At 51.6% G+C, this 19590-nt stretch overlaps 1 protein-coding gene across 1 annotated transcript in view; it reads right to left on the reverse strand.

The window, feature by feature from the left end:
• The window catches only part of LOC137619130 (zinc finger protein 845-like), an 87786-nt gene that overhangs the window by 56194 nt on the left and 12002 nt on the right, over nt 1-19590 (reverse strand). The window lies entirely within an intron of this gene.

The raw sequence follows: 19590 nt of genomic DNA on the forward strand, positions 1-19590 counted from the left end.
ATCAAATCCGGGGCGAGGACGAGAAGATCCACTACCTTTCGAAGGTTTTCGTCCGTCAACCACCACTGCAGGTTCGTCCGTTCCGTAGGCCCCATAGGGACCAGAATGTCCGGGGAATCGTTGCCTTGATCCCACCGGGACTTGAGCAGCCATTGCAGAGATCTCATCCTGAGGCGGCCGTTTGGAACCAGACGGGCCAAGGAAGATAGGTGACCTAGGAGACGTAACTAAGATTGGGCTGGAAGCTCTTATCCTCTGAGGAAAGGATCTGTGACCCTCCTCGGCCTTGCTATCCTGTCGTCTGATGGAAAGGCTTTGTGGAGATTGGTGTCCAATATCATGCCTAGATATACCAGTCGTTGAGATGGAGGCAGAGAAGACTTCTCGAGATTTACCATGATCCCTAGATCTTGGCAAAGTCCCAGAAGCTTGTCTCGGTGTCGAAGAAGGGTCGACTCCAAGTCTGCCAGGATCAGCCAGTCGTCCAGATAACGGAGGAGACGGATGCCGATCCTGTGTGCCCACGAAGATATCAGGGTGAAAACACTGGTGAACACCTGTGGTGCTGTGGAGAGACCGAAACACAGCACCTTGAACTGGTAGATCTTGTTGTCTAGGCTGAATCTCAAGTACTTCCTGGAAGACGGATGGATTGGGATCTGAAAGTACGCGTCCTTCAGATCCAGTGTACACATGAAGTCTTGCGGTCTCACTGCAAGTCTGACCGTGTCTGCTGTCTCCATGCTGAACGGAGTTTGTTTGACAAACTTGTTCAGGGCTGAGAGGTCGATGACGGGTCTCCCGCCTCCAGACGCCTTCTTTACAAGAAAGAGTCGACTGAAGAAGCCTGGGGAGCCGTCAAAGACTTCCTGGAGAGCATCCTTCTTGAGCATGGTCTCGACTTCTGCCCAAAGGGCTAGCCCCTTTACCGATCCCATGGCATAGGAGCTCAACGACACTGGATTCGCTGTCAGGGGAGGAAGAGATGTCGTGAACGGGACGAGATATCCCTGACTGATCATGGAGATCGTCCAGGAATCGGCCCAGAGTTGCTGCCACCTGAACGCGCAACTTTGCAGGCATCCCCCACTGGTGGACATGCAGGGGGATTGCCAATCCTACCGTTTGCGGCCTCGGCCGCTCCCTCTAGGATTCCTGCCTCCCCTGGAGGACTTTCTGCCCTTCTTGTCTTTGACAGGAAAGGCTGCTGTTTGGACACTTTCGCCTTTGCTGCCGGTGCCGGTTTCGTTGTCTTAGACTGACGAGGTTGTTGTTGTTCAGGTGCTGGAGGCTTGTAGGGTCTGGATGTAAGAGCCCTTTGGAGGAGAGAATCGTGGTTCGATTTCCTCCACCTCTCAGCTGTCCATTCCACATCCTTGGGCTCAAAAAGGCTCTTTCCAAGGATGGAAGAGTGTCTGAGCTTGCAGACATCCACGGCTGGGACCTTTGAGTGGAACCTCTCGGCCACCGCATCACGGCGCTTCAAGATCGAGTTTGCCCACAAGTTCGAAACTTGGTGGGCCAGAAACTCGATGGTGCGTGTGCCCGAGAGGAGGAAAGTCTCCATGGCCTTCCTGGTGCTCTCCTTGGACAGGTCCTCAGATCGCAGCAGGATGCCCAGAGACCCCAGCCAGACATCCAGCCACGAAGTGGCCTGCATGGCACACTTTGCGACCTTCTACTGACTCAGGATCTCTGTAGCCGAGACAGTCACCTGCCGGGTGGAGAGTCTCTCTTGAGGGACTCCCCTGGTAAGCTCTTCCACAGAGTGGTGGAGCGGAAGAGCTAAACAAGGCTCCCCCATGATCTCAAAGTACCTCCTCCGTTGTACACAAGGAGGTGGGAGGAGCTTGTTACCAGCAGAGGAACGGCTGGAGGAGGCGAGTTCGGAAGGCTGGCCCTCAACCTTGTCTCTGGCGCTCTTTACCCCTTGGGACCAGGGCGGAGCCGCACTGGCCTTCGAGGGTTTCTGAGTGCCGTAGACTTGGTCCAGGACCGTATCCTTGCCTTCGCGAGGGGCGGTCTCCGGGTCCTTAAACCTGTTGAGCTGCCTCATCAGATTCAGGACCTGCCAGAAGGCATGCTCCGACTCGTGCTGCTCTCCTCCTGGCGGACTGGCAGCAAAGTCTCCTGTCCCCAACTTCTCTACTTGGGGGGATCCGTGGACGTTCTCCTGTCGTCTTGCTGGCTCTGGTCAAATCCGGGAAGACGACTTCAGGACGGTCTTCGAGTCCTTGGACTCCCTTCTAGGAGGGATACAGGACTCCAGTAAAAAAGTCTGAGAACTCCTCTCCGCCCCCACATGGGACGATTCTCCTACTCGAGGTGGGGTTCCTCCCATTGGTGCGGTGGGAGAAGGTCTCACCTCGCGGGATTCTCCAGGGACGGAAAAGCTCCGTCCACAGGAGAAGGAGAGAACGTCTGAGAGGGGGAAGGGGCCTTCCTGACGGACTTCTTAGGAGCCAGTTTGACCCTAGGAGAAGTCACCACGAAGTCTACTCCACTCTTCCTCTTCAGCGGAGACGAGGCTGTCATTGGTTTGAGGCCCAGATCAGCGAGGGCTGGCTTAACAGCCTCGACGACAGCTCTGATCAGGGACTCAAACCAAGGCTGCCGACTGACAGACGCAGTGTCAGAGACTCCCGCTGGAGGGAAGGGGGATCGGGTGATCCTTTGGAGTAGACACCACAGGGCCTGCCTGAAAAAAAGAAGAATGTTGCCAAGACATCTCTGAAGACTTCCCCTCCTCCTGCAAGTGCGCTGTTCTGTGCTTGCGGGGGGGGGGGGGATCGTCAAGACGATGACCTGGAAGTACGCGCTCCTGAAGACTCGCAAGGTTGCCTGTGCTGCGAAACCCGGCAGGAATCGCGGTCGAGATCGCGCTGGCACTCGCGCGATGGAAAAATCGCAGGTTCGCGCGCGGGCGAACGTTGGCGCACATGCGCGCGGAGATGAAGGAGCGGGTGCGGTCTTAAGGGCGAGCTCTGGTGGCCGGGAGAATGACGGCGCGCAGGCGAGCGATGGCGCATTGGCGAACGATGGCGCGTAGGCGAGCGATGGCGCGTTGGCGAGCGATGGCGCGTAGGGCGAGAAGGTGAATGACTGCGCACAGGTGAGATAGCGCGTAGGAGACCTTCAGCAATCAGAAACTTGGGCGCGCGGGCGCGTTGGAGAGCGCTTGCGCGCAGGCGAAGGATCGCGCGGGCGCACAGGAGATCGCTGGTGCGCAGGAGATCACTGGCACACAGGAGATCGGTGGTGCGCAGGAGATCGCTGGCGCGCAGGTGCGCGGTCTGGAGATAACAGCTGGGAGCGCAGGACCAGTAGGTGTAGCAGCGCGCAAAGGAGAACGCTCGTGGGCGCGAACAGGAGACTTCTCGTGGCGCGCACGTCTCGTCCCATTCTGGATGAGCGCACAGGTGAGTGCGCGCGATGGCGTGCAGGAGAGGGCTGGCGCGTGGGCGAGTTCCGAGGGAGCGCAGGTGATCGCAGGGAGGAGGTGAAGGAAGTCTCTCCTTGCCTGCGCCCAGATCCGGAGATCGTGGGCACGTGGGCAAACGTGAGCGCGCATCAGGAACAGGGCGCGCAAATGTGCACTGGCGAGCAGGCGATCGTGGGCGCACAGGAGAACGTGGGCGAGCATGGCGCGCATCAGGAACAGGGCGCGTAGATGTGCGCTGGCGAGCAGGAGAGCGCTGGACGTGCAGGAGAGCGCTAAGGCGCAGGTGAGCGCTGGGCGCAGGTGAGCACTGGCGAGCAGGAGATCGATGGCGAGATGACTCTGCTGCAGGAGATTGCTGGCGCGTTGAATCTGAAGAAGGGTGGTCCTCAGCAACAGCAGGAGCGCTTGCGCGCTACTGCGCGCCTGGGTAAAACCTGGCACTTAAGGGACTTGCTCACATTGTGAGACAAGCCCTTTTGCCCCGAAGGGACCGGTGCCCATTGGATAACGGGGATGCGTTGGCGCTCACTGCGCATCTAGGGGCTGGAACACATCGTCGGTCCTCCAAAGAGGAGTCTCTGTCAGTGATCTCCCCGAGGGGGAGAGTCACCCGCAGGAGAGACAGTTGGACTCGGCTCCTCCCTCGAAGGATGTTCGGAGGGGGGAACTGAGCCATCAGCAACAACTGCAGGGGTTTGACCCGACCTGTTGGATGCCTCTGCCACAACAACGTCGACGATAGACAAAGGATCTACCTCTGCTATCACCGGCGACTGTTTGACAGCTGCACCCAACTGGATCAGGTCAAACAGGGCTTCCCTGGAGGGCGAGCCCTTAAGCCCCAAGGAAGCCCAAAGCTGCAACAAATCATCATTACATACAGAGTTATTAATATCCTCCCCCGGAGGAGGAGGAGGAAGCTGCCTCGCTATGGGAGGCAACTCCCTCTCCCGAACCCCTAGGTTGGTCAACAAAAGAATGGCCTACGCTACCACTCGACGGCCTCTCACGAGACACCGATCGAGTGGGAGCTTCGGAGGGGGTTCGGGCAACGGAAGAAGTGTCTTTGGAACCTTCCTTCTTCAAGGAAGCCCTTGAAGGAGAAAGGTCACGCCTAGACTTCTTCTTCCGTCGCCGGGAAAACCTTTTCCACTGGGAGGTAGACCACTCCCTACACTCACGACAAGTTTTGTCTCTATCACACCGTTGACCTCTGCAGTACGGACACAAGGTGTGAGGGTCCGTCTCGACCGCCGACATGAACGTCCCACAAGGGCGGTCAGGTAAGCCAGGGCACTTCCGGATGATAGAGGTAGAGGCCAACTTCCGTGCACACAACTGCAAGAAAAAGCAAAAAAAGATTAAGGCTATCAAAATGCGAGGGTGAGAACAGACACGTCTGACCAACACCCGAGCCAAAAGTGAAGTGAATCAGTTCACCGGTGTGTGAGGGGGGTGGGGTAGCTATCTACCCCTCCCCTACCCCCTCGCTAACTAGCGAGAGGGTAGTTAACCCTCGTTAAAAATCTAAGGGCTCGTCATTCAGCTACGCCGAAAGTAATACCCTATGTAAATAGCGTGGTTTGTATTTCGGTTACGAAACAAATGTGAATATTACATGCATTATTATTAGATAGAGTTAAGGGAAACAGCATGGAGAGAGGGCGAAACTATGACAAAGAGACTAGACTGGAGCAGGGGGTGGGGTAGCCACGTTCATTCTCTTTGCACATTTACTCCGCCACATCTACGATATTCAAATAAATTAGCAAAATCAATAAATGTGAGGAATGCGAGAATGAATGAAAAATAGGTATAGGAATATGTGGAATGAGTGATAAGAAAGAGGTTTAGAATGATCAATAAGATGAAAATGACGAATAAAAAAGGATGTATGAAATCGTGAAAAAAAAGAAAAATGAGAATCATGAGTTGGAAAGATATATTGTAGATGTGTGGGAGACCAAAGTAAATGTACGAAAGGGAATTGGGAAAAGGATTAAGGATATAATAATAATAAGGGAAGGACAATAATAATGTAAAGGAGATATACTAATATGCATGACAGGTTTATATCAGCGAGGTAATTCTGTGAAAGTCAATGGTCATATCAGTGGGATAATATCGAGAAAGTGAATATAGATTGACAACGGACTATGCAGATTTGATCAGCTGATTTGAATGTAAAGAGAGCATATGATTATAATTTGCTATGTTTTCAATTATAAATATGATACTAATATGTGAATATTACATGCATTATTATTGGAAACAGTTAAGTGAAACACCAGTTTAATTAAAAAATAGCTGTAATTTATCTACCACCGTATATGGATACACACTGTACAGAGAGAGCTAGGACGAGCTGTGTGTAGAGATATGTAGAAGCGCGCACCGCTCCCAGCGTAAAGGATTGCGGGCTATTTGAAATGATGTAACAGCTTGTATTTTATTGCAATTCTTATAAGAATTTCAATTTAATAGGAATTGCATTGCTGTTGGCCATCCCAATGCTGTTGCCAACTATAAGAAATCAAATTCTTAATGTTGGGTAAACAATCATCACAAAGTTTTTTTTTTTTGGCCGCGAAAAACCGAAACCGCGAAGCAAATATACGCAAAACCTGAAACGGGGAGACCCGGAGGCCATAAGGAAGGCAGATCGAGACACTCCCCATGTGGAGGGAACCACTGTTTTGCTAAAAGTAATGGTGTCCACACCTAAAGGAAGTCTGGGATCAGATGAACATTGTCCTACTGTGTCACAGACAAATATGACAAATTCGTAGATAATTTGTAATTTTCCTAACTATACAAACCTTAGCTATTTACATGGGGTAATTACTTCAGCGTAGCTGAATGACGAGCCATAAGATATTTAATGAGGGGCTAGGGAGGGGTAGCCTGCTACCTCTCCCCCTCACACACACCAGTGAAAGGCTCAATTTACTTAGAGGTAGGACTTATCTTGGGGGACAGGGCTGGCGGGCAAATATGTGTAAATAGATAAGGTTTGTATAGTTAGGAAAAATACAAATTATCTACGAATTTGTCATTTGTTCCGTAACTGAAATACAAACCACGCTATTTACATGGGGTGACTTAACCCTTAGGAAGGCTGGTAAGTCCCGGCCATACTGGCTTTGGCTTGCCCGGGGATTCCATATTCGAGCGATCAAGTACTCGGACAATAGGGAATCCCTGCTCCTCGCTGGCGGTTGTGAAACTGCCGCAGCCTACGTAAGGTGTGCGAAGGTGAAAAGTGACTTGTCCTAGGCAGTTGCCCTGGAGTTCCTCAGAAGGAAATCCAGGCTAGGACTGTCCCAATACCACCTCGTCAGGGTATGGGGACGTGACAGTATTACACCTAATACCCTAATACTAGGAACACAAGGAAGCATGGTCTACCTGCAGTGGTTTGAGGTCAGCTGTGCAGAAAACCCAGGATGCTGCTTTCTCCAAGGAAGGAGAGGATGAAGAAAAGAATATGGGCCAGACAGATCTTTTCATTCATGCAGACTAACACCAGGTAACAATGCCCTCAACCTTCTACTACTTGTCCGTCAAGGAGCCTGAGGTTTAGACCAGCTGTTGTGAAGCCACCAGATGCCCATAGAAACGTATCGAGCCTCCTGTGGGTCATGTCTTGCAGGTAAGGGCCTGAGAAGATGATCTGATGCTTCAACATCCCCGCTTGTAGGACCTGCGTCACTGAATGATGCTCCATGAAGGGCAGGGACGTTGCTACGCCCAACATCTTGGGCTCTAGGGCGATGCTACGGAGAAGGGCCAGGATTCAAGGCGGGGTGTAATACCCTGCGAATCCCGGCCAAGATGGTATTCCTGGAGACCCTTCTCTTCGTTTCCCAGGGTCCACGAACGAGGTTTGAGCCTGGAGACGAACTGCAGCCGTTCTCTAAACTCGCCACCTCAGACTCCCTACCGGTAAGGTAGGAGATGGTCTGGGTCATCTGCTACAGGACGGAGACTCGAAACCTGGAAAGAGTCGAACAGCGGGTCCGGCACCCATGGGTTCTGAGTCTTGGCAACAAACCTCAGGGACGAACCTGAATGTTGCCTCCCCATATCCCCCTGAATGGGCGAAGTCGTATGAGAGACCATGTGACTCGCTTGGCTGAAGATAAGGCTAGCAGGAACAGTCTACCCAGTAAGGTGGTGATCTGGGGCCTTACGTAGTGGTTCGTCAGGGGGTCTCTTTAGAGACTTGAGGACTCGAACCATGTCCCAAGGAGGAGGTCTCGCCTTCGACTGAGGTCAGGAGAGGACAAGGCTTCGTATGAGAAGGAAGAGTTCCAGCGAGGGAGAAATGTCTATCCCTAGAGCCTGGAGGCAAGACCTAAGGCAGAAGGATAGCCTTTCACAGCCGAAACTGAAAGGCACATTTCATCCAGCAATCCTACGAGGAGCTCCGCTATTGCTGGAAGCGGCATCTTGTGGAGGGATACCCTCTCCACGACACCGACCACAGTAACTCACCCCCTTCGCCTGGAAGACTACTGCAGAAGATTTGCGCAGGTGTCCAGGCCTCCTTTTCAAATCCTCTCTTTGAGGAGATGCTGGATAGTCTCCCGGCGGGAAGTTGGAGCAAGTTACGGCTTTGCGGAGGATGATGGCATGTGGCTGTGTGAGTAACCGGTGACGTAGGAGGGGTTCCCTCGGAGGCTCCGTAAGGAGTTACAGAGGGACTGGTGAGCCACCTGCGAGAGGCCGTGCGGAGCTATGGAGGTCATTGAGAGACTGACCGATACTCTGGTCCTGTAGGGTACTCTCCTCATCCGCCAGAACGGTGGAAGGCAAACACATCGATGTTGTCCCACCGTTGCTGGAAGGTATCCTACCAGAGGGCCTTGGGGTCCGGGACCGGGGAGCAGTACAGCGGGAGCTTGCAGCTTAGTGCTGTAGCGAACCGGTCAACAGAGGGAGCCCCATCGAGTCAGGACTTTGTAGGCTACTTGAGGATCCAAAGACCACTCGGAATTTGGTGTCCGTGTCGCACTGCTCAGACTGTCGGCGAGCCCATTCCTTTGCCTGGAATCAAGCGAGCTGCTAAGGAGATCGACGGGAACTCGGACCATCCCGGTATCTCTACCGCAGGATGGGGTAGCTGTACTGAAAAGTACTTCCTTGTCTGAGTAAGTAAGCCATCACTGTGGTATTGTTGATCCTCACAACCACAGAGTAGTCCGCCAGGCTAGGTGGAGCTACTGAAGTGCCAGAAACACGGTTTCCATCTCTAGAAGGTCTAGAGAAGGTACTCCTGGTTCTGACCACCGGCCTGAGGTCCCGTGGTTCAGAACGTGGGCGCCCCCCCCCCCCCCCTTTCTTTGACGCGTCCGAAAACAGCATCAAGTTTGGGGGAAGGACGAGAAGGTCCACTCCCTATTGTAGATCCTCGTCTGCTTCCTACCCCTGGGGGTCCGTCTGTTCCGGTTGTCCCCTAGGGGTCCCGGCGTCCGGGGAGTCGTGCCCCTGACTCCCCCGCGCCCCGAGTCGCCACTGGAGGGAACTCATCCTGAGGCGACTGTTGAAAACCAGACGGGCCAGGAAGGAGAGACGTAACCACATTGGGTTGGAGGTTCTTCTCGTGGGGGAAAGGTCTCGCGACCTTCCTCCGCCTTGCTATCCTGTCGCCTGAAGGGAAGGCTTCGGGAGATTGGTGTCTAAGACCAGGCCTAGGTATACCAGACTCTGAGAGGGCTGCAGGGAGGACTCCTCGGGGACCACCATGATCCTTAGAGCTTGGCAAAGTCCGATGAACTTGTCCCGATGACGAAGAAGGGATGCCTTCGAGTCTGCTAGGATCGGCCAGTCACCCAGGAAACGGAGGGGACGGATGCCGATCCTGAGAGCCCGTGAAGAGATCAGAGTGGAAGCATCGGTGAACTGTTGAGGTGCTGTGGAGAGACCGAAGCACAACACCTTGAACTGGTATACAGTGAACCCTCGCTACTTCGCGGTTCGACCATCGCGGATTCACCACTTCGCGGGTTTTTTCCATAACCCATATATATATACATATCGCGGATTTTCCGTTAATTTCGAAAATACCGCGAAATCTGAAGACCCCCAAATACGATATTTCGTTACCTGTAATTCCATTTATACTGTAATTAGTAATATCTGCTCTTACTGATTGTTCATTGCATTACATATGATATATAATTCAGCACAGAAAGAAATAAAACACGAAAAGAGAATGTGATCATACGATAATACAGTACTGTATACAGTACGTAGTAAAATTAAATCGAACATGAAACGCAAATCAGATGCAGTCATACCATATTAGAATGGTGTAAGGCTGTTGATGGCTACTACTCTACTACAAATGTAATGGATGTGCATCTTTTCCATGATTCTTTTGTATGTATACGTATGTAGTACTGCATCCAATAATATTCTTTGTTGCAAAAATCACACTTCGAATAAGCGTACGAGAGAGAGAGAGAGAGAGAGAGAGAGAGAGAGAGAGAGAGAGAGAGAGAGAGAGAGAGAGAGACACACATCCTACAAAAGAATAAAATAACATACGTAAAGCTATTATTATTATTGTTATCATTATTATTATTGTTGTTGTTGTTAATAAAATTATTATTGTTATTATTATCATTATTATTATTATTATTAATACTGTACAGTATTATTATCATTATTTATTATTATTATTAATACTGTACGTACGGTATACGCGGGGTATCTTGTACTTTGAGTTGGTAACCTACGCATCATATACTGTAAGACGGGTTGTGATTGGTTCAAGCGCTGATAGATGACGAATCAGAACTCAAGTTTTGTTATCTAGCCTGTGATTGGTGTTTTGCCCTCATCTCCAACCCGCAGCATCTAGGTTCTCGCAGGCCCGGGTCGTCCATTTTCTCTTAAAGCGTATCGCTGAGTAGACGTTCTTAAGTTTGTGAAGTTTAATCTGTGCTGTGTGCGACCTTTTTAAGTTGAATTTTTTGTTAAATCCTACTGTACAATGCCTCCCAAGCGTTCTGCATCTACTAAGGCTGGTAGTGAGCCTAAACGCCACCGAAGGATGATGACGATTGCTGAGAAGGTTACGCTTCTCGATATGTTAAAAGACGGTAGAAGTTACGCGGCCGCAGTGCGCCATTTTGGAATCAACGAATCTACTGTTCGCTATATCAAGAAGGACGAGGCGAACATTAGAAAGACGGCTGCAATCACCTTTAGCAGATCAGCGAAGCGAGTCGTTACAACGCGTAATAAAACGATCGTAAGCATGGAAGGTGCTTTAGCTGTGTGGATTGCCGACTGCCGGAAGAACAACATAGCCTTGGATACGAACACCATCCGAACAAAGGCTTTGAGCTTGTATGAGAATTTTGCTGCAAAGGAACCTCAAGACGACGACGGCAACCATGCTGAAGAAGATGATGATGCAGATGATCCTCAACCAGGTACATCCACCGATTCCCAGCCTCAGAAACGTTTTTCCGCCAGCAAAGGATAGTTCGCGAAGTTTCAGAAACGCTTCGCCCTGAAAAGCGTTTCCCTGCATGGAGAGGCTGCTTCGGCTGACACTGCCGCTGCTGAAACTTACGTGAACCAGACATTCAAGAATATTATCGCCGAAGGTGGATACAAGCCGGAACAAGTGTTCAGTATGGATGAGACCGGCTTGTTTTGGAAGAGAATGCCGTCGCGAACTTTCCTGTTCAAAGAGGAAGCCAAAGCCTCTGGCTTTAAAGCATTCAAGAATCGTGTTACCCTCGTGATGTGTGGCAATGCTGCTGGATTTTTGCTAAAGCCGGGGCTTATTTATAAGTCGAAAAATCCTCGCGCTTTGAAAAATAAGAATAAGAATCTCCTTCCCGTGTACTGGATGCATAATCAAAAATCATGGATTACAAAGATGCTGACCTCCAACTGGTTCCACCAGTGTTTCATCCCGCAAGTCAGCAAATATCTCGTAGAGAAGGGCTTGCCATTCAAGATCCTTCTCCTTATGGATAACGCTGGTGGACACGCAACTGATCTGTCGCATGAGGGCATTCAGGTTGAGTTCCTGCCACCCAACACCACGTCATTAATTCAACCGATGGACCAGGGGGTTATCAGGGCGTTCAAGGCCCTCTACACGAAGAATACCTTGGCGGACCTCGTTGCGTGTGTGGATGCTGCCCAAGATGATGAGGATGAAGATTTTAACTTGAAGGCGTACTGGCGGCAGTACACCATAGCCACGTACCTGCAGAATATTCAGAAGGCACTGCAAGAGATGAAACCTGCAACCGTGAATGCGAGCTGGAAGAAGTTGTGGCCCCAGATTGTTTACGACGACGAGGGATTTACACCTGCTGAAATCCAACACTCTGCAATATGCAAATCTGTGCAGTTGGCTGCCATAATTGGAGGTGACGGGTTTGGCGACATGACGACTGAAGACGTCGACGAGTTGTTGGACTGCCATTCCCAGCCCCTAACGGACGCAGACCTCGAAGACCTGACGAAATCGGCAAGCGAAGAAGAGAGTGAAACCTAGGAAGAGACCCAAGAAAATGTCGAAGAAACGGGCTTAACATTAGAACGGCTTGCCAAGGCCTGCAACCATGCGAAGGAGTTGAAAGAAATGTTGCAAGAGTGGGACGAGGATATGGTTCGGTCGATGCAATTCTGCAACAAGGTTGATGACATAATGACTCCCTACAAGATGCTCTTAGATCGAAAAAAGAAGCAGCGGCAACAACTTCCGATCACAATGTTCTTCCAGCCTCGCAAAAAAGAGCCAGTTCCTCCTGCTACTACGCCTTCGGAAGAAATTGAAGAAGTTGAAGAGGTGTCCCAGGAAAAGACACCTCCAGCTGAGGAGACGTAAAATACTACCTGGCTGCACAGTAGAACACATCATCAGCTTCATCATCATCATTTCTACTGTGCAGCAAATTCATCGCCATCATCATTCAAGTTTTTCTTGAACTTCTTTCGTGGTGAGTACAGTAACAATCTTTATTTTTTACTCTAATATTCTAACATTCTAATATTTGTGCCTGTTTTATAGTTTAGTACTGTATGCATTAAGTTAAAGGGAAGGTTTTAAAAGTCTACATATTGTAACCTATCATATTTTTTTTTGTTTAAAATTTACATTTACGTACGTAAAACAATCTCTCTCTCTCTCTCTCTCTCTCTCTCTCTCTCTCTCTCGTAAATTGTTTTCCTGCTTTGCTACGTACAGTATGTACTGTATGATTTTATATAGATACGGTAAATTATATTTGTACTAATAACATATCTTGTAAATGCTTTTACTGTAAATATAATTATTTATCACTTTCATCATGCGCGTTAAATGCCTTCTTTGTTCTGAGCGTGGTTGTTTACTGAGCGTATAGTACTTTATGACGCCGTCGTTTCAGGCGGCGTCATAAAGAAAAAGATTTCATTTGGAAGTCCTACGAAAAATTAAGTAAAACATTGGTAATGAAAAAATCAACATACTGTATAATCAATATAATCGATGCAAAAACTAACCTATACATATATGTGTACACTAAATGAGTTTGTTTCTTCATTATGATCAGAGATGAACGTAAACAAAACATTGGTTGCCATTTTTTATCATGCTTTTTAGGTGTTTAGGAAACGCATGATATAAAATCGCCTTTAATATTTGTGCCTGTTTTAGTTTAGGGTGCTGTAGTACATGCATTAAGTGTTCTGTACATTAAAGGGTGGTTTGTTAACAGTACTACGTACAAGGGAAGGTTTTAAAAGTCCGAATATACATGTTAAATAAATAGGTAAATATGATGTCACTACTTCGCGGATTTTCACCTATCGCGGCCGGGTCTGGAACCTATCTACCGCGATAAACGAGGGTTCACTGTATCCGCCTTCCAGGCAAACTCCAAAGTACTTCCTTGAAGACGGGTGAACCGGGATAGGAAATACGCGTCCTACTGGACCAGTGTACACATGAAGTCTTGTGGTCTCACTGCAAGACTGACCGCGTCTGCTGTGGCTATGCTGAATGGAGACTGTTTGGCAACCCTGTACAGAGTCGAGAAGGGAAGGAGACGATTAAGGAGGCCTCGGAACCCGTTGGCCACCTCTTGGAGGGAGCGTGTCTCCAACATGGACTGGACTTCTGCCTGGAGGGCCCGTCCCCTCACCGATCCCTACCCAGGGAGGAGGGAGGGGCTCGATACCGACCGGGACTGTTGAAGGAGACGAGCTCGGAGAGCTGGCCCTCGGCCTAGTCTCTGGCGCTCTTCATTCCCTGAAACCAGGGCAAGCTGCGCTGGCCCAAGGGAGCCCTTGGGTGAGAAGATTCGGTCCCGGACCGTATCTTTTCCTTACCGAAGGGGAATCTCTGAATCTGGGATCCCCTTGAGGTTTCTCCTGAGGGTCAGAACCTGCCCGAACGCAAGTTCCGACCCCTGGAGCTTCTCCCCCTGATGGATTGGCAGCGAGGTCTCTCATCCTCAGAGGCTCTTCCTGGGGAGACTCATAGACATGCCCCAAGGGTCCATCTGGATCCTGCCGGGTCCTTGCGGAAGACTGGGCCTTAGGATCCCTCCTAGGAGGCAAAGAGGACCCCAGCGATGAAGGATGTAAGGCTTTCGCCCCCTCCGCACAAGAAGATTTCTCAGGAAGAGGCGGGGATTCTCCCTATGGAGTGATGGGGGAGAGGACCGGGTCCTCCGACCCTCCTGGGGATGGGTAATGCTCATCCGCAGAGGAGGGGAGAAGAAGTCTGAGGAGGGCTCATCGCCTGCGTAAGGACTCGTGAAGGGAGAGGATAGTCCTTGGAGGAGATACCATGCCAGGGATTCCTCTCACCCTCTTCAGGGGGAGAGGAAGTTGCTACTGATTAGTGACCCCAGTCAGAAGGCACAGGCTCATCACCTGCATGAGCGCTCTGACGACGGCGTCCCACCAGGGATGCCGACTGACCCTCGTGCTGACAGGGAGTCCCTCTGGAGGGAAGAGGATCGTTCTATCCCCTGGAGGAGTTGACACATGAGGGTTCGCCCGTAGAGAATCTGCAATGAAGGGAGAAGAGACCTTTGACCTGTCCGGAAACCTCCCCCCTCTGGAGAGGGAGCTGCTCTGCGCTGCGGGGGAGGGAAACGCGAAAGTGGCCTGACCGCCATAAGCCCTGATGTAATCAGGGCGCGATCGTGTCGGAGAACGGTGCACTGATCATGCTGGTGATCGCGCGAAAAGCACAGATCTGGGTAGAGCGTGAATAAAACATGCGTAGCAGTATAACCGCGCCCGCATGCATGCGTACCCGCGTGAGCGTGGGCGTATCGGCGCCCGCGTGAACGATCCCCGCGCTTCCGCGCGTATGAAGATCATGGGCGATAGCGTGGGAAACCATCCCAGGCGCGAACAATCTCACGACAAAAGATCGCCAGTGCTTGCGTGTAGGAAACCATCCCACTCGCGTAAGAAATAACGCTGACGATCTTCGGCGCCTACGCGTGTACGAAGATCGTCGGCGCTAGCGTGAGAGAAGATCGTCGGAGACGGTGAGCGGGAAACCATTGGTGCCCGCGCGCGTACGATCTCCAACTATGTAAGACGATCGTTGGCGATCCACGCAAGCACGGACGATCTTCGGCGCTCCCGCGTGTGCGAAGATTGTCGGCGCTCGCGCATGAGAAAAGATAGTCAGCGATCGCATTCGGGAAACCTCGGTGCCCACGCGCGGACGATCTACAACGATAGCGTGCGGGAACCAGCGCGTGGACGATCCGTGATGACCGCGCGCGGGCAACCATCCCACCTGGGGACGAGCGGAAAAAATGCCCAAGGACGAGCGAGAAACCGTGGTGCGTATAATCCGCAATGATCGCGTGAGCCTCAATGGTCGCGGGCGAGAAACCATCCCGCGCACAGAACGATCTTTGGAGCTTACGCGCACTATGAAAATCGTCAGCGCTTGCGCGCCTAGCGCCAGATCCGAAAATCCCTGCCTAACGGCCGTCGCCGATCGCGCGCGGACGGCCTCGAAGATACCGCGCGGGACGATCTTTAGCGCTTGCGCACGTTATGAAGATCGTCGGTGCTTGCGCGCCTAGCGCATATCAGAAGATCGTCGGCTAACAATCTTCGACGATCGCGAGCGGTTGAAGGTCCTCGAAGATCGCGCGTGGGATGGTTTCCCGCGCACGGGCGATCTTCAGTGCTTAAACATTAGCGCGTATCAGGAGATCGTCGGCTAATGATCTTCGACGATCGCAAGCGGAAAAACCGCGGAAGGGCCTCGAAGCGCGCGGGCGATCTTCAGCGGTTACGCGCGAGTGAAGATCGTAGGCCCCTGTGCAACAGAAGATCGTCGGAGAGCGCGCACGAGCGCTTGGTTGAAGGATCGGCTAACTCGTAGATCAGGAACTGGGATGTGTCCCTAAAAGGGAGGGCATCCCCTGAAGAGTACGAGGAGCTCTGCTTCAGAGCCGACGATCAACTGAAATACTGCTAAACACTCCGAGGAGTAGTCTCTGTGAGGGACATTTCCCACGAACGGGAGAGGTGTCCTTCGTAGAAGAGACTTAAGGACACCGAAGGCTGAACCACTGGTGAGCGCCTGTGCGCTATCTCAGGAACCCCAAGGATGTGCGCAAAATGCGCAGGGAACGTTGGTACCAGCCTAATTGAATTACTGGAACAGGGTGTCTCTGGAAGGCAGTCTCAGGAACAGCAGGAACAGCAGCCGAGCGCTAGCGAGCAAGGGAACGTTGGCACGCAGGGGATACCTGGCACTTAAGGGACTTACTCACGGTGTGAGAAAGTCTCTCCTGCCCCAGAGGGAATGGAGCCCGTTGGATAACGGGGCGTGGGCGCCCAAGGTGTGTCAACAGTCAGGAACGGATACAGCAGGCAGCAGGTCCACTGAGGGCATGAGAGACCAAATGTCTAACGTAGCCTGAGTAGCGAGGCCCCGAGGGGATTAGTTGCAAGACCCCAAAGGGTCAGCGCAACGAGAAACCGAAGTTTCTCCGTCACTAATCACCGAAGTGTAAAAGTGACTAAAGTTACGAGAGCCCGAGGGAACTGCGTAACTAAAGCTCCGAGACCCCAAAGGATGAGGGAAAAAGAGAAACCGAAGTTTCCCTGTCACTAAACACCGAAGTGCTAGTGACTGAACAGCAAGCTGTTGTCAACAGGAACAATCCTCCGAAGAGGAGTCTATGAGTGGCCTCTCTCGCGAACGAGAGAGGTGAGCACTTCGTAGAAGAGACTGGTGATGGAGCCCCGAAGGGCCGTGAGATCAGCTGACATAAACAGGAACAATCCTCCGAAGAGGAGTCTCTGTGAGTGTCCTCTCACACGAACGGGAGGAGACACTTCGTAGAAGAGACAGAAGAAGCAATCCTCCGAAGAGGAGCCCTTAGTGCGGCCTCCGTCGCGAACGAGAGAGGTCCAGACTGATCTTGCAGCTGCTCAGCCCCTTGAGCGTAGCTACAGAAGCGACCGCTCAGCCCCGAGAGCATAGACGCTAGTACCATGGTCCAGCCTTGCAACCGCTCAGCCCCTTGAGCAAGTCACAACGGAGGCCGCTCAGCCCCAAGAGCATAACCGCCTAAGGACCAGGGAAAAGTAAAAAGGGAAGTTAACTAACTACCCTGGAGGCGAACCTCCTTATCGTTTTAGGATGCACTGAAGAACTGGCAGTAGTCACGGGGGAACTTCTAAGAGAAGGGAACGCCCCTGACGATGGCCTCAAGAGACGGCGGAAACATCCAACTCCCCAGGCAAAAACAGGACGGCTCTGTTTCAATGGCACACAACAGGCACAAAGAAACAGCATCGTAAACCTTAGCTATTTACATTGGGTTTACCTTTCGGCGTAGCTGAGATGGCGAGCCATTAGAATTTAACGAGGGTGTATTACCCACGCGCTATTTAGCAGGGGGTAGGGGAGGGGTAGCTAGCTACCCCTCCCCCCCTCACACACCGGTGAACTGCTTCACTTCACTTAGAGGTAGGACTTGTCTTGGGGAACAGGGCTGGCGGGCAAATATGTGTAAATAGCTAAGGTTTGTATGGTTAGGAAAAATACAAATTATCTCCGAATTTGTCATTTGTTCCGTAACCGAAATACAAACCACGCCATTTACATTGGGTGACTTACTCCTTAGGAAGGGTGGAAAGTCCCCAGCCATACTGGCTTTGGCTTTACCCGGGGACTCAGAATCCGAGTGAGTCGCAATCGAGAAAAGGCGTCCCTGCACCTCACAAGATCCTTGCTCCGCAAGGAAACGTGTGGCATACATAAGCTTGTGTGTGAAGGAAGAAAGTGTGACCCGTCCTAGGCAGTTGACCTGGAGTTCCAGAAGGAACTCTGGGTTAGGACGTTCCCAATACCACCTCGTCAGGGTATGGGGGATGCGACAGTATTGACTCAATACTCGGAACACAAGGAAGCATGGTTTACCTGCAGAGGTTTGAGGTCAGCTATGCAGAGACCAGGATGCTGCTTCCACAGTAGAAGGGACGATGAAGAAAGAAGTAAGGGCCAGACATACTTCTTTCGTTCATGCAGACTAAAACCTGATAACAATGCCCTCAACCTTCTGCTACCTGTCCAAAAAGGAGCCTGAGGTTAGATCAGCTGTTGTGTAGCCACCACAGAGCGATGGAAACTTATCGATACTCCTGTGGGTCACGTCCTGCAGGAAGCGGGCTGCGAAAGTCATTAGACGCTTTCAGACTCCAGCTTGTAGCACCTGCGTCACAGAGTAGTACCACTCGAAGGCGAGGGACGTTGCGATGTATTCGAAATCGTGCTGTAGGGCGACGTGACGGGGGAGGGTCTGGATTCAGGTCGATATGAATGTCCTTGAGTCCGAGCTGAAGAGGTATACTGGTGACTCTCCCGTGTCCTTCCTGTGCTCCCAACCCTGCTGCACGTGAGGACAAACTGCAGCTGTTCCCAAAGATAACGGCTCGATTCCTTTACTGGCAAGAAGGAGAAGGTTTGGGTCATCTGATACAGAATGGTGACTCGAAATCTTGAAAAAGTTGGACCGAAGGGCCGGGACCCCAAGATTCTGAGTCTAGCAAACAACTCAGGAGTGAACCTGAATGTTGCCTTCCCCTATTCTCTTGAAAGGGCAGAGTCGTACGAGACCATGAAGATTGCTTACACACTGGCCGAGGCCAGAGTGAGCAGGAGCACCGTCACCCAAGACGGAATACGATCAGAGGCCTGACGTAATGGTTCTTGAGAAGTTCTCTTAAGGGACTAAAAAGTCCGAACCATGCTCCATGGAGGAGGTCTCACTCCGACTAGGGGCAGGGACGTTCGCAGCTTCGCATGAGCGAAGAAAGTTCCAGCGGGAAGGAAAAAGTCTATTCCTTTCAGCCTGAAGGCCAGGGAAAGGCTGAGCGACAGGCTTCACTGCCGAGAGCGGAAAGGAGTTTTCTCCAGCCGAAAAGCAATAAGTCCGTTATTGCTGGAGAAGAGGCCTCAAGGGAAGAGGTATCTCTCCCACGACACCAACCACAGAAGACTCTCCACTTCGCCTGGTAGACCCCTGCGGATGACTATCGCAGGTGACGCGACTGTAGCGGGTTGTCTCTTCTTGAGGCGACGGCGTAGTGTCTCCAGGCGTGAAGCCGAAGCGATGCAACGGCTCGTGAAAGATGTTGTAGTGTGGTTGTTTGAGTAGCCTGTGCCGTGGGAGAAGCTCTCCCGGGAATTCCGTCAGGGGAAGCAGAGGGTCCAGAAACCGTTCCACGTATAGTCACAGTGGAACCCTTAGGGCCATCGAAAGGTTGACAGACAACCTGGTCTTGTTGAGACCCATTCTCAACAGACAACAATGGTGGGAAGACGCAGGCGTCGATGTTGTCCCACCATCACCGGAAAGCATCTTGCCAAAGAGTCTTGGGGTCTGAGACTGGGGGGAAGAAAAGCGGAAGCTTGAAGTTCCAGGCTGTCGCGATCAGGTCCCCCAGGCCAGGACTCGCTGGTTACTAAAGGCCAAAGACCCCCAGGTACCCTCTATCTGCGAGGCTCTGCTCAGATAGTCGGAGAGAACATTCCTTTGCCCGGAATGAGCGAGCCGATAGTGGTATTGAGAGGACCTCAGATCATCTCAATATCTCTACTGCAAGATGCGAAGGTATGAAAATGCGTCCCTTGC

The sequence above is a fragment of the Palaemon carinicauda genome, chromosome 25, assembly GCF_036898095.1.
Source record: "Palaemon carinicauda isolate YSFRI2023 chromosome 25, ASM3689809v2, whole genome shotgun sequence".
Lineage (NCBI taxonomy): Eukaryota > Metazoa > Arthropoda > Malacostraca > Decapoda > Palaemonidae > Palaemon > Palaemon carinicauda.